Source organism: Patella vulgata, chromosome 2 (genome assembly GCF_932274485.2).
Source record: "Patella vulgata chromosome 2, xgPatVulg1.2, whole genome shotgun sequence".
Classification (NCBI taxonomy): domain Eukaryota; kingdom Metazoa; phylum Mollusca; class Gastropoda; family Patellidae; genus Patella; species Patella vulgata.
The window spans coordinates 18,594,209-18,610,050 of NC_065880.2; positions in this window are offsets into that span (position 1 = coordinate 18,594,209).

The window sequence follows — 15,842 nt, forward strand, 5'->3', positions numbered from 1 at the left end:
CCGAGTTGAACAAACTTCGCTAGCTTCATGTAATACAAGATGCATGCCACTACCACAAAGGCATTAGTATAAGATACTTTAAAAAATAGATTTTTCAAAAATTAATGTGGAGGGTTGCAGTATACATTAAGCAGCAGATGACAATGATCATACATCATACATTGCTACTTTAATATTAACGAAACCCATAGAAAGGTGAAATGTATGTATTAGTAGGTAATAGGGCAAGTTAATTCCGCCCATCCTAAGGTTCAAACGACTGATTCATTAAATATATTGATGACGCTTTAAACATGTTGTTATATTTTCAATGTACAGTCTAGATAGGCGTACCAACTTCAGGTACTAAAATATATTGCATAAACCTTTGAAGCGTGAGGGAACATCAGTTCCCGTCAAGCGTACGAATCTGTCGAATGGTGTGCAATAGGGTGTAATAATAATCTATGTAAATCAATTGGTTTTTATCAAGCTGTGTCCTCGATTTTATGATGCTTTAATTATGTCCATTTTTGTTGCAGATGAAAAGAGAATAAATTATTAAATTGGGCGATTTTGTAAAAATACGGAAACACAGTTGTGTAATATTACCGTTTCTCCTTTCCTTCGACCCGTCTTATTCCTTGTAATTTATTAATATAATTGGCTGGGTACATTCAACTGCTCATAGACCGGAACCCAATATGTCAAAATTCAGAGTTGCACATTCGTTATTACCAGAAGTTTTGCCCTTGTCAGTGAAACATTGTAATGGCTATACGGGTCAGAGTTTTTAAGAATGAATGTCTTAGTCCCGTTTCATTTATTTGCCCAGTTATTGATTTTGACCGAAGTTGTGTCTAGAAATGTTGCCCTTATCCCCACATTCTGATGTTAGTCTTGTACTTGTCTTGTGTAGAAAATTCATTACTTCAGGTTAAAATACAGATGTGACGTCATTTTTTGATGTTGGCGTACCATTATTTTATTATGTTCAGATAGCGACGAATAGTATGTAATATACTGAGCTTTTAATCTTTGGGGACTGAGTCTGGGAGGAGGTGGGGGGGGGGCGCTGTGGAGCCCCCCGGTCCTCGCTACGCCACTGCCTAAGGGCACTTACTTTGTCTCGCGGGGGCGCTTACTTAGTCTCAGATCAGATTCCCCCAATCAGGTGACGTAGAACAAAAGCCGCGTATGTATTCGTTGTCGTATAAACGTTCTCACTTGTACACTCAAACTCCAGTAGTATAAGAAACCAACTAGACGCCATATTCGATCATAAAATAACGTTTACAGAAACTAACCTGAAATGAAATGAACTAAAATGGGGTTTAACGTCCTACTGTTCTGCTCCAAACTGGGCTAATGAAGACGGGCATATGCCATACAGTGTGCTATGAGTGAAATATTGCCCGGACAGCGGCACTACGGCCTACAAACTTGTATAGACACAAAGTGGAGCTAACCAACACCTTTAGTAATGTCATTAACACCATCGTCATCAACTCCTTAGCCCGTCCTCGTTAGACCGGGAGGGCGGGGGGGTGGCTGAATGGTTAGCGTGCGCGCGCTGTATCATACAGTCTGTCATTCAGTCGACTGGCGTGGTTTCGAATCCCCGGTTGTACGTGGCAAGGAGTAGGGTCGCCTGTCCAACCTCGTGGGTTTTCTCCGGGTCCTCCGGTTTCCTCCCACTGCTAAAGACCCCTACGCGCAAGCGAATTATGTAAATAAAATTAAACCATATGTTAGTCCCGAAATGACCTAGTTTGTGTCGAGTGGACGTTAAACCCCATTTCTCTCTCTCTCGTTAGACCGGTTGAGGCAGAAAGGTACAATCTGATTAAAATACAGATCTATATTTCGTTTCGTTGTTTTATACTTTCGATGGCCTACACTAAATGAAGATCTGACCAAATGTTTTGGGAGGTCGGTCAGAGGTCATACAAGCGGCTTTTGACCCTACGACGTCAGACATTTGATTAACCGATCAGCATTGATGTTTCTTGTAGATTACCCACAGTTCCGTGCACTTCACGCCAAAAGTTCGCCGTAACAGACCGTTTCATTGGCTAATCCCTCACCTCAACCAAAACGCGGGTTATATAATAATAACTCTTCCAGATCCTAGTGTAGTAAAGACAAGTAAAACGACATTTTCAACTATACAAAACGAAACGAAATAGGATCTGTGTTTTAATCAGATTGAAAAAGGTAGGAAGGTAAACATAATATCCTTTTATTTCAACCCACAAATGTTATTTTATAGTATTACAACACGAGATTAAAATCTGTTTGAGTGAAACAATATCTCAGAGACCACAAAGCTGTAAACTGTGAAATTGATGTTTTGTCCAATCTGCCACATGTTACACAAGAGAAGTATGGTACTATAAAGGCACTACCACAAGTTAAATTCACCTATTTTAAAGTTTACCGATTTTCATTGTCTGGAGATAAACCAAGCACGTGAGCTGTTTTACAACACATGTCCGAAAAAGCTTGTTTAATTCTGAAATCCGTACATAAAATACAAGCGACAGGCTTAAGCCGGGCGATCTCAAAATATATTACAAACACCAACGTAGCAAAAGTAAATAACTTAAAAATCACATAATGTACTCAATATCATCCACAGTCTTCGACATTGCAAACACTGCTTATTGGTCAATTTAAATCAACATTGATGTTATTATCTTACCGTTGAAAAGTTGCGCTTCTAATATCCGGCCAATATTTAAGACAAAATGAAAATTTTAAAATTGGCAAATTAATCATGTGCCAGAATGCTTTCGAGCGCCAGTTGTATGAAGCGACTCGAAGAACGAGGCTAAACATATCCCTTGTAGTAGAATACTACCGGTATAGACTTGAATAACCAGACGCCAAAGACTGTCATTCGATTCAGACTCTTCCCGTATTTCGCGGAATATATATGATTCAGTAAAAACAGAAACGATTGACTGTAAATCAATTTATATACATTCATATTACATTATTATATACGTTGCGACCCATTTGTGTCCATTTCTAGGTGCCAAAGAATAGCGATTTAGCTCCTTTAAATCCCAATGCAGCGAAGACATCAAATCAAATCAATAAATCGTCTTTTCTTTGATAAGAACAATGTCATACCACCATAAATATCTAATAAAAGTGATCAAATCGCATAGCATACTCTAATTAAGAAAAGATCCAAATATTGAACCAGTTTTGGATAACGCAGATTCCACCCTCGCCCACTCCAATCGAAAAAAAGAACAAATTCAATACTGGAAATACCCGAAACATAAAAAGGACTTTGGACTAGATAAAATTAGTAGTCAATTATTAAAATATATTTCTAAAACTATCTACATACCCCTTAAATATTTATTTACCAAGTTGTTAGCGGTAGGTATACTTTCATTGAAATGGAAACCGTCGAATGTAATACCCTTTTAAGAAGGTAGTAATACAGGTCAATATCATTTTTCAGCTGTATTATAGAAAATAGAAACTGGCGCCCTCCCCCAAGGTCCGTTACTTGAACCTTTTTTGTTTTTGATTTATATAAATGAAGTCCAAGATGTATTGGAAAACAAAGCTTTGCACTAACAATACTTCTATTGTAACAAAATCTCCTGTGTACACAGTTGGTCCAACTTTTGTTTTCCAAAAGCGCAAAAACAGTCACCATAACCACCTTGTAACGCTACTAGATTTAGTTAGGAATCTGGACTGCCGATGAGTTATATCCTTAAATTATATTCTGGAGAAAGTAATATTCAAATTTTGTACATTATTATAGTATGCTCCTTAAAGAAAGTGTCCACTTGTTTCAATTTCACAAAATTTAGGATTAATGGATGTTATTACATAGCAGGCTGGGCGGAGTGGGGAGGCTGGGGAGGGGGCGGGGGAGCTCTAGATGGTCCACAACCTGGGTATTACATGCTTTTGTTATACTATTTGCGTAACGGGGAGCGGCTATTTGACGGGAAGTTTCGGTCCGATTTTCAGGACATTCGAATTCAACCATAATGGCGTAACGGTGATATATTTGAACAGTTTTGAAAATAAGATAAAAAAAGCCAAAGACATGATATTTCGTACAATCAGGGGGTCATAATCCAGAAAGTTACGGTTCAATACGCGCCAATATCGAAAGGAACCCAGATCTTTGGATATAGATATATATTTTTAGTTTCATCAAAATTGGATAAAAATTTCGAACCGCTGGGTGGTCCACAACCTGGGTATTACGATCAGATCTAAATATTAAGGCCACAGGCAGATTTCATCAGGGTCACGAGATGTAAACAGGGTTAGGGCACGCGATTCTTGCGGAGGATTGTGGGATAAGGGTTAGGGCTAGGCCTTGGGTAAGGGTTGGCGTTAGCCTTGTTTTACATCTCATGAACTTCTGCAGGTGGCCTTAATATTTAAATCTTACCTGGGTATTACTTGCTTTTAAGGGGAGCGGACATTTTGTCCGACATTTTCGGTCCGATTTTCGCGAAGTTTGAAATCAACGGTAATTATGGGGTAATTCTGATATATTTGAACGGTTTTTACAAGCTATAATGTGATTGTTCGTACAATCATGGGCCATAATCCAGGAAGTGACGGTCCTAGATGCGCCAATATCGAAAGGAACAGAGACCTTTCGGTTATAAACATACATATGGGATAAAAACTGTGACCTCTAGAGTGTCCACAACCTTGGTATTATTATGCATATATTTGTCGAAGTCCGCGTCACAGGATTAAACCAACATCGACTGTGTTTTCATGATAAGGAATAAGAAAAGAAATAAAATTTCACTTCATTGCTGAGTAATTTTATTAGCCAGAGATCGCTCAGAAAGTGTCTCCAACGATCTAGACCTCCGAGAGCTTCCGGGGCCTAGACGACTCCTCAACCCTCGCCTACAGACCTAGGATGATAGCCCCCCTCCCCTCCCAATCAAGAATTGCTTCCGCCGGCCCCACATAAGATTTATATGAGCTGTCCCAGATAGTATATTTACGGTTGATAAAAGGGGTTATAAGTACCATTTGAACCATTCGGATTTGGGAACTTACCGCCAACATGAATTTAGATTCTGAAAATTTGTATTTTTTCGAAAAAGTGTCATAGAGCTATGCACAGATAGTTGTATGGAACTTTATAAGAATCTTTCACACAGAATTAACCAATTTTATTCACTATGATTTATCTGAGATTTTTCCTTTTAAGATTTAATTCTATATAAAATATACCCTGTGGTGTAGTTACAACATATTTATTATAAAACCGCCTAAAATGATGTAGTTTATGTTTTTAATGAAGACAAAACAATACAAAATAATGCCACGGTTCGTAGATTGACACGCTGCCAGAAATTAACATGTGGTATATATGACGTTTTATTCTCACGTCTTGTCCGTTGAATCTGACTAAGAACAAGATTATTATTAAACAATACCAAACAACCTAGACGTAACAATCCTTTTCATTGATTTTAAATCGAAATTCTAAATAAAATTTTGGTATAAAAACGTGAAATATTTAGACATTTTAAAAGGGGTATAACGCCTGTTTGCCTTCGCTGTTCAGTATTCCAATATGTTCAAATTAAAATTGTATGCTGAAATAGACGTTAAAACTTTCTTTTACGATCTCTTCATATTTTGCATGTGCTTTTCAAATAAATTAAATGAAATGAGAGCTAACGCCCCGATGACGAGGCGCATACGCCATGTAGTGTCCTCCTGTCCTACTATATATACAATTTTACGGTAACGAGTAAACGAGTGGATGTCGAGTTTTCGTCCCTATCCAACGACTAGAAAGTGTTTTCGTTGTATGACCCCTCGCCCTATACACCACGGCACTGGCAAGGAGAAATAAAGCTGAAAAACCAAAGCAACTGTCTCGAACCCGGGACCTCTTTGATAAAAGATGCATTATGTAAGAGCTAAATCTGCTCATTGCATAACTTTCTTTTGGCTTTAAGTGTTATATAAATTATTATTTAGACATTAAAACATGTCAAGCCTATAAGCAACCCTCTAGCCCTTGTGTGTATACAAGGGGTGTTTCGGGACCCCACGACCATATCTAAAACGTTTGTGAGGAACTGGTTTATAATTGTCTAGCGAAAATCTTATACATTGTCAGCTACTTAATTTCGAGTATAAAGCTGCAATAAGAACGAAAGTGAGGCAGTGCCAACATTCATCATTTGACAAGAAACTACGAGTATTACATTATCACACACAAGGGGTCTTGTGGACCTCCCTCCCCTTTCTTATCAACATTTTGCTGGTTACAAGTGTCTAATCTGCTCTGCGCTCGGTGCTAGCTTTGTATTTGGAATCCTTACTGATGATATTGTGTTGGTCATTTTAGTAATCTAAATCTGAAAACAAATTTAGGTACTCTACCAACCCATTCAAAAGACGAGTTTACATGGAAATGACAATTAGGTTCTTTGTCGATGTGTATGGGGTCTTACATTACCCCTTGTTGCCGATATTGTTTTTCGTGCGACGTGTCCACACAAGGGTTAAGCCATCAACTGGCCGGTATCTAAATGAATTTGGACACTCGAGAGATTTAAAAAAATTAACGACAAAATGAACAATCGAGGCTTAGTCTCGGTTGTCAAGTACCATTGCTACGATAATAACGATGTACGCTACATATTCTTCAAACAGTTACAACTTCGCCCAGAATGACGTAATTTGAAATAAATTTTTATATTCATTTTTCATTATCTATTTTTGAACTATTATAGCAAGAACAGCCAGCTCTTTATCGAAATCTAAAATCGGTCCAAGTGTGGTTTTTAAGGAGTTTTATGAAAACTACCTTACTCTTAGAAAGCCGGTGTTTAGATTTTCGACAGTTTTATGAATCGTAGGTTATTTTCAATATGATAGGCTACTATTGTATTAAACAACTATCTACTTTATGAGAGTGATACTGTCTCTTTAATTTATTGATTCTGACTGTAGCTAGTACATGGCCTCCATGGGGCAAAAGATTTTTTTCCCTAAACAATCGGACAGGATTTAAATTTTTGAAACAAGAGCTACATCTGCCTATTGCAGATCTTTCTATAGGCCTGAAATGCTATATAAACTATTAATTGGGCATTTATTAACATGAAAAGACCATAATCAACTCTCGATGCCATCTTATGCGTCTGATTTTCATTGGATTTGAATCCGATCTGCTGTTCAACGCTCATTGATGATTGAACGTAGAAGTGGATAATCGAGACTTTGGTCGTTTTTGTTTTTATCGTACGGACTTTAGGCTAGGTCTAAAATTCAGTCGCCAATATCTCGACTCAGAGTGGAGCAATTTGACTGAAATTTCCAGCATATTCTCTTTACATTATCTAGTTTTTAACTATTATAGTGAGAACTGCCAGCTCTTTATCTAATCTTCCATAATGCCCCTTTAAACGGTGAACGAACTAGTATAACCTACTTTACATTCCTAAGTAGTTTATTTTCTCTGTTGATTACATTGTTTGTTCTGACTATTGTGTTATTAGTTCTCTCTCTGGAGTATATATTTACATAACTGGTAAATTTACCTATTTATTCTTACCCCGTATACTTTTATCACATAGGAATTTTACCAGTAGGTATTTTTTTTAATAATAAAAAACAGTTGCAAACACACAAATGCGAAAAAAAAGTAACATAAAAATAGACGTATAACCAACCACTCTGTATAAGAAACGTGAACATCAGATTTAATTATATCGACAGTATGATTTATTTATCCAAATAAGAGAGCTCTAATCAGTTTAGTTATATATTTAATGTACAAACGGAACGTATATAGACCATTAACAAAATCTGAAATTAGAACAATCTATAGGCCTATAGCCTTAGCTTGTGGTGAGGATTGGATTGAATTGTGTTATTCGCAATATTTCGCACACTTTTTGCTGAATTCAAAAGATCAAATAAACACTAATTATTAAAACAAAATGAATTTTAAAGTAAAAATTGTAATTTATGCAGATTTATAATTTGTTAAACAAATCTCAATTCAAGGGCAAGGTAGTGACAAAAATGGTCACAACACCTGAATGTGTGTGTGGGGGGGGGGGCTGAAAAAGACAATCACAATAGCTTTAGTGCCTTATTTTGGTATCTAAATGTGCCTGAGATGATACTGAACAATTTAAAAGTGGATAAAAATAAAAAAAATAATGTCTTTTGAAATTGTAACTTTGGAAAATAGGAAGCAAATATACCATTCAGCACTGAGAAGCTACAGGGTAAACAACAAAACATTAGAAATCACAACGTCTCGCAATGATGCTTGAATATATACATTACAACCAGCAATTGACTTCAAATTTTGAAAACTATCTTTGTTTTAGCACACAAAGTCCATATAACAAAATAAAATGGAGGATCTTGGGGGTGATATTAATGGTAGATTAACTGACCATGTTTCAATGCAACTGGATAAAATTTTAATTAGGAACATATGTTGAAAGAAAACCAGAAGAAAATGTTTAAATTTGACGAATTAACAGAAAGATTTGATTCAAAGGTTTCTTTTATGAGAGAGGAAATATCGGCTAACCTAAATACAGAAAAATTTAAACTTGACCAATTAAATAATAGTGTGAACAATTTTAAAGAGTGAAGTAATGTTTATTAAGGAAAGTGAGCAAAGTTCTGTACAGAGCAATGAGTCAACTATTGTGGTGTTTGAAGCATGGCACAATCTGTACAGGCGTGGCAAGAGAGCGGCTTTCGTGTGATAGGAGAAGTTAGCGCTTGATGTGGTCGTGGCAGGAGCATGATGGGCGCGAGCCCCACGCACTCTCTTTGCTCTCATGCAAGGAAACTGAGTGAATACGCATCGGATAATATACCAAATGGGTACGTAACGGGACCGGCTTCCAGGAACATGCCAAAAGCTAACAGCCTACATATAGCAGAATTGGATTTAGAAACCTGTAAATGAGAACTACAAGTAAATAAATGACAATAATGTGTTTAGAAAACGTTCCGCCATCTTGGAAATGTGCTAAATTAGTGAATATACAATCATGTTATGCAGTTGTATATGGGGTACAAAATCGAATCGGCGCCCACGAAAACATACATTTGGACACCAAAGACGACTACTTATTCAAAATCAAAACACACATTTTTCCCCACCACAAATGTCAGCCATATTGGAAAAATATGCTAAATATATGAACATGTGTCTATTTTACAAGGTTGTGAATGTCATAAATGGAATATACGTCCCCGAAAACATATATACTAAACACTACTTGTAAACATCTTCATGAAATGATGACAAAAAACAGAAATATAGTCATGACTCCCACCAATATTAATACAGTGCCAAATCACAGTTGATGATAATATTATAAATAAGTTGAACATAAAAAATAAGTTGGAATATTATCGCAAAATGGCTATAGACCCTTCAAATAATGGCAGCATGGCGCCCCATACTATGAAGACATACTCAGAAAAAATGTTAACGCTGTTTTTTTTTCTTTGGTTACTCGACGCCGAAACCTTCAAATTAAAGCTTGTTCAACGATTTCTACCCGAAAAGTCGACGGAATCATATTACGGATTGAACTGTTAATTTGTATGCAAATATAACGAATGGCGGTCATCTTAGATTTATGCCATTTAAAAATTTTCCCTCGCTTATTATAAACTACATTCTAATATGTGGTCCGGGACAGTTTGGGGAGCTATTTGTAGCAAACAGAAATTCTGTTGCAATTTTTTCTAGGTCAAACCACAAATTGACTGCATGGAGTAATGTGACAGAGAAGAAATCATAAAGAGAAGGTGAAACGATTGAGCAAGTGTCAGAAAATGTTAAAATTACTCACGCGTCAAGGTTAAACTCCAAAAAGGGAAAACCTGGGATTGTGAAATTTTCTTTAGAAAATGTAAACCAGAAAATACTTGTTTTGAAATAGTGATTATAGTGACATGAATCTCACAAGGGCAAAGTCATTTATTGAAATAGAACAAAACTCAAGGGAGATCATTTGTCGTCTTCCTAACAACGGAGAGAGAAATGAAATGAAATGAAATGGGGTTTAACGTCCTACTGTTCTGCTCCTATGCTGGGCTAATGAAGACGGGCATACGCCATACAGTGTGCTATGAGGGAAATTTTGCCCGGGCAGCGGCACTATCTTATATCGAATTCCAACTGCCAAGGGATCTTTTACGTGCAATCTAATGTATACACGGGACCTCGGTTTTTCGTCTCATCCGAAGGACTAGACAACTGCCAAGGGATCTTTTACGTGCAATCTAATGTATACACGGGACCTCAGTCTTTCGTCTCATCCGAAGGGCTAGACAACTGTCCATGTCAGGCCCTCCGTCCTGCATCACTGACAAGGGGAAACCACGCTGGAAAATCTGGATGAACTTTCTCGGCCAATGCAGGGGTCGAACACCCGACCTCCAGGCTAGCGAGCCAGCGTCTTACCCACTTAGCCACGTGATCCCCAGACAGAGAGAGAGAGAGGGAGATAGAGCGAGGGAGAGAGAGAGATGGGGCTTAACGTCCACTCGACACAAACTAGGTCATTTCGGGACTAACATATGGTTTAATCGAAACCCCGCCAGCTGACTCAATGACAGACCGTATGATACAGCGCGCATGTGCTTATCATTCGAACATCCAACCCCCCTTTAACAACACAGACCTGAGAGTAAATTCTAATGGGCGGATTTTTGGGAAGGAAATAGGCGCTGCAGAACGTGGTGATTTATAGCAGATAGAATTATCATCAACTTCAGATTCGGGACTTAGGATGTGTACTGTAAATGTATGTGAAATTAAATCTAAAATAATGGGACCAGATTTCGAAGAGTTTATAACAGATTTTGATATTGTGTTGCCTGACAGAGACAGTGTAGAAGTGTATTGTTTGGACTTTTGTGTCCAAGGCCCACTATTCTGTGTTGGAAAAAAATATGTTAGCATTGTTGTGGTTTCGAGACTAGTTTGCGACAAGATGGTGTCACTTCACCTTGCCCGTAATTATTTCCCAGCCGTCACCTTTGAGATCTCAATACACTCAGATATTATCACCTCATTTACTGCTTTCATTTTACAACCATGCAGGAGTGGCCGCATTATATTATTATGAACTGTATTATACTCCTTGTGTAATAACAACAAAACAAGCACAATTTAAGGCAACATCAAACATCTATCAACAAATCATTGCGATATTGAAGGGAGATAACTCGGATTCCATGGGCATTATTCTGGGAATGCATTTTCTCTCGACTTATGAATCTATAACGGTAAATCTCTTTGATCTTTGGTCTGAAATTCGGGGGCGGCTTCGGATATATACAGGGGAATTTGGCGTTATTCTTCTGATATTTTTTTCTTTAAACCTGTAACGGGTTATTCTTCCAGGGTAGTTTTTTTCCATAAGAAAACATGATATAAGGTTTTTCTTACGGGAATTCTGGGATATTCTCATTTTGCGTACATTTAAACATAGACGATTTATAAGCAAGATCAAGTCCTCGACTTCGGTTATGCTGGGGAAGAAAGATTTAAAAAAAAAAACCTCGACAGAAAAACCTCGGCTCTTTTTCTCAGGTTATTTTCTTCAGTCAGCATAACTTCAGTCTCGTACTTTATCCTACACACAGACTGCGCTGAAAATCATAGTAATTGTACTTAAAGAAAGAATGAAACCTAAATTGCTATAAATTTATATTATGCGATAAATTATAAGTATATACATGTATGAGAATAACCTCGTATATATGTACATATCAGAATAACCTCGTATACTCGTATGATAATAACTTCATATACTCGTATGAGAATAACTTCATATACTCGTATGAGAATAACCCCATATACTTGTGTGAACATAACCGCCTATACATGTATGGGAATAACTTCGTATACTTATAAGAGAATAACCTTATATACTTGTGTGAATATAACCCCGTATACATGCATGAGAATAACCTTATATACTTGAGTGAATATAACCCCGTATACATGTATAAGAATAACTTCGTATACAGGTATGAGAATAACTTCGTATACTTGTATGAAGATAACCTCCTAAACATGTAAATTTCTTTGATCTTTGGTCTGAAAGTCGGGGGCGGCTTCGGATATATACAGGGGAATTTGGCGTTATTCTTCTGAAATTTTTTTCTTTAAACTTGTAACGGGTTATTCTTCCAGGGTAGTTTTTTTCCATAAGAAAACATGATATAAGGTTTTTCTTACGGGAATTCTGGGATATTCTCATTTTGCGTACATGTAAACATAGACGATTTATAAGCAAGATCAAGTCCTCGACTTCGGTTATGCTGGGAAAAAAAGATTTTAAAAAAAAAACCTCGACAGAAAAACCTCGGCTCTTTTTCTCAGGTTATTTTCTTCAGTCAGCATAACTTCAGTCTCGTACTTTATCCTACACACAGACTGCGCTGAAAATCATAGTAATTGTACTTAAAGAAAGAATGAAACCTAAATTGCTATAAATTTATATTATGCGATAAATTATAAGTATATACATGTATGAGAATAACCTCGTATATATGTACATATCAGAATAACCTCGTATACTCGTATGATAATAACTTCATATACTCGTATGAGAATAACTTCATATACTCGTATGAGAATAACCCCATATACTTGTGTGAACATAACCGCCTATACATGTATGGGAATAACTTCGTATACTTATAAGAGAATAACCTTATATACTTGTGTGAATATAACCCCGTATACATGCATGAGAATAACCTTATATACTTGAGTGAATATAACCCCGTATACATGTATAAGAATAACTTCGTATACAGGTATGAGAATAACTTCGTATACTTGTATGAAGATAACCTCCTAAACATGTATGAGAATAACCCCGTATACATGTATGAACATAAACTCGTATACCTCTATGAGAGTAACCTCGTATACTTGTATGACAATGACCTCAGTATGAGAATAACCTTCATCATTCCCCTTTGACATCATTAGTCCCCATCGAGCTTTCACGAAAAACGCGTAACAGAGACCTTGCTAAAGAATAGGAAAATGGCACTGCCCAGTCAAAATATATACCTTCTCTGACTTCTCACGTAACGATACTAAATGGGCGTTACCATTATGTAATGCTTGAGTCCAATAATGGAACTATTGCTTATGATACCCACACATGTTAATGTGATCGTATATTTCCATAGGTTCCTTTTCGAACGAGAACTGTTATTAGTTTTTGTAGAAAAGGTAAGCATATTCTTAAGTGTCTAATGAGGAACCCCAATCCCTAACTATAGTAAACGGGGACAATCGTTTGAACTTTAATTTCAAAGCTAGAGCCATCAGGCAAAAATTAACATCGGGGCGACCACAAGCAGTCACCAGTATTGCAGCTTGTGAATTTCCCTTCGGTTGGATGATTTCCTAAAACAGACGCTGAGACTATATATAACTGGATATTTTTCACAATACTATTTAAATAAAGACTATATACGACGGGGCTACTTTTTTGCCAAATTTTGTAATAATTTACATTATGGCAAGCTGTACATTGGCGTCTCCTGATTCTAAATTTACAGATTTAAATTTCACGTTTGTAGTAAATAAATTATACTTTGCGCCGTTATTATTTGTGTGAACTTTTATTTTGTCAATACTGCACTTATATAAAAACACACACGAAATAATAATATCACCCTCATCCAGTTTATTTCAACAATTATGGAAAATGACATAAAAATTACACTTTCTGTTTATCATGAATGAACCAAGTTTCTACCTGCCCGTACATTATTAAGGCTAATTTACTATACTAATTATGTTATTCAATCATTTTAACACATTTTACTACAAAACAAATCAAAAATAAATATCTCATTATACGACTTCATCATAAAGTTTTAATAAAGAGAGTAATTTATATTTTGTACGAGTTCATTATTTACTGTTCCTGAATTGTATCTTTTTTCCTTGATGTAAACGGGCCCCTTTCTGTTTATTTAAATTTGTATTTTTCATATAAAAAAGACAGTGATAAGGGACGGGTAATTTCACTTAATACAAATAAGCCCCCGGATAGTTTATTGCAAATTGTCGTGTGACATTTTACTGAGTACTGAACTAATTCATGTATTCTTCAACTTCAACAAACATCAATGATATACTTGTCCCGTTATACCCACCCACACGCATGCGCGTACGCGTGCAGGGAGTCAGAGTGATGGGCTTGTAGAAAATGAATTGTTTTCGTGTAATCATGTGGTGGCCCACAGATGTTTAATATAAGAAAAATTCACATGTATGTTTTATGATATGAAAGTTAATTACTTTAAAAAGCCCAAAGTCCCGTAAAATTTCTCATTACGATTTGTAAGCCGAAGAAAACGGACCGGCTCTAAGCGCGCCTTATTATGAACACGGAGTCTGAGCATAGTGGTTCGCCGATGTCCCCTACCCCACCGGCACATGTGGGCGTTGTAGCGTTAACAGATATCCCCACCCAGGCAATAGTAGGACCGTATCCACGTACTATACCTATAGGTTTAAATACCTGTGATAAACCATCAATTTCATGTGTTTTAGAGGTAAGTTTTAATATATATGTATATAATTATTTTTTTAAAAAAGAAGAAGAAAAACAGATTCAATTTCTGACTTACATTATATTGAAATAAATATTAAAGTTATAATTATTCAAACTAAAACTTAATTATTTGATTTCATTTCAATCTGATTAATATAATTGATTCAAACTTAAACTTAATTCAAACTAAAACTTAATTATTTGATTTCATTTCAATCTGATTAATATAATTGATTCAAACTTAAACTTAATTCAAACTAAAACTTAATTATTTGATTTCAATTTAATTAGTATAATGTTTTTACTTCGTTTAGAAAAAAAAAATTGTAATTTAATGAATGCCATTTAATTGATATTTTTTATTGATTTGATTGAAAATGTCACCTTTTTTACTTAGCTTCGGCGTTTTGTTTTTGTTTTATTTTTAAAATTTAACAACTTAAAAAACTTCTTTAAAGAACTTTTTGGTTCTTGAAAGATTTGATTGGTTAGCCTGGAAGTAAATACCATTTGTTTCTCCAAGCTTCACATTCATAATAAAACGTTAGCTTTTGTTGTTTGGGGTGGGGGTCGAACGGGAAGGGCACTGGACACTTATTAGATTATTCCGGGTTCGAATCGCAGCCATAGCTGAGAAGAATTTCGGGATTTTTCAATATGATAAATTAGATGTTGTCCATAATGATTCGGATGGAGCGAAAAACGCAGACCACCACGTGTACTTGCATGTGAAAAAAATCCTTCTTAATTTGAATTAGATGAAGTGTAAGTGGAGACGTCGCTGTCCGGGCAATATTATAGAATAAAACTTGTGTTAGTCTCAAAATAACCAAAGTTTTGTGTTGATATGAATTAAATTTTATTCGTTTCGTGTGATTTTAATTCTTATTTCAGACGTGACTTTTATGAATTTTGTCCCCTTTGTATAGTTTAAAAGCACTAACAAAATTCCGATTTGTGTGCCACCTGGGGGAGACAGAAATAATCTCATCTGACTTCAAGTTAATAAACCAATTTATTAAAAAAAAATAATAGATTGACTACACAATCAAAATAATATTAGATATTCATACTGCAAAATAAAAACCTTAACGATTGAATAAATTATTTTTGACGACGTTAAAGCTTCCATTGTGAAAAAGGTTTTATCGGCTTTTTTTAAGATTTCGACAGAATATAATTGAATTGAAATTTAACTGTTTCACCTTTGCCTTTTCAACAAAATTGCATGCAAGGTGCAGAAGT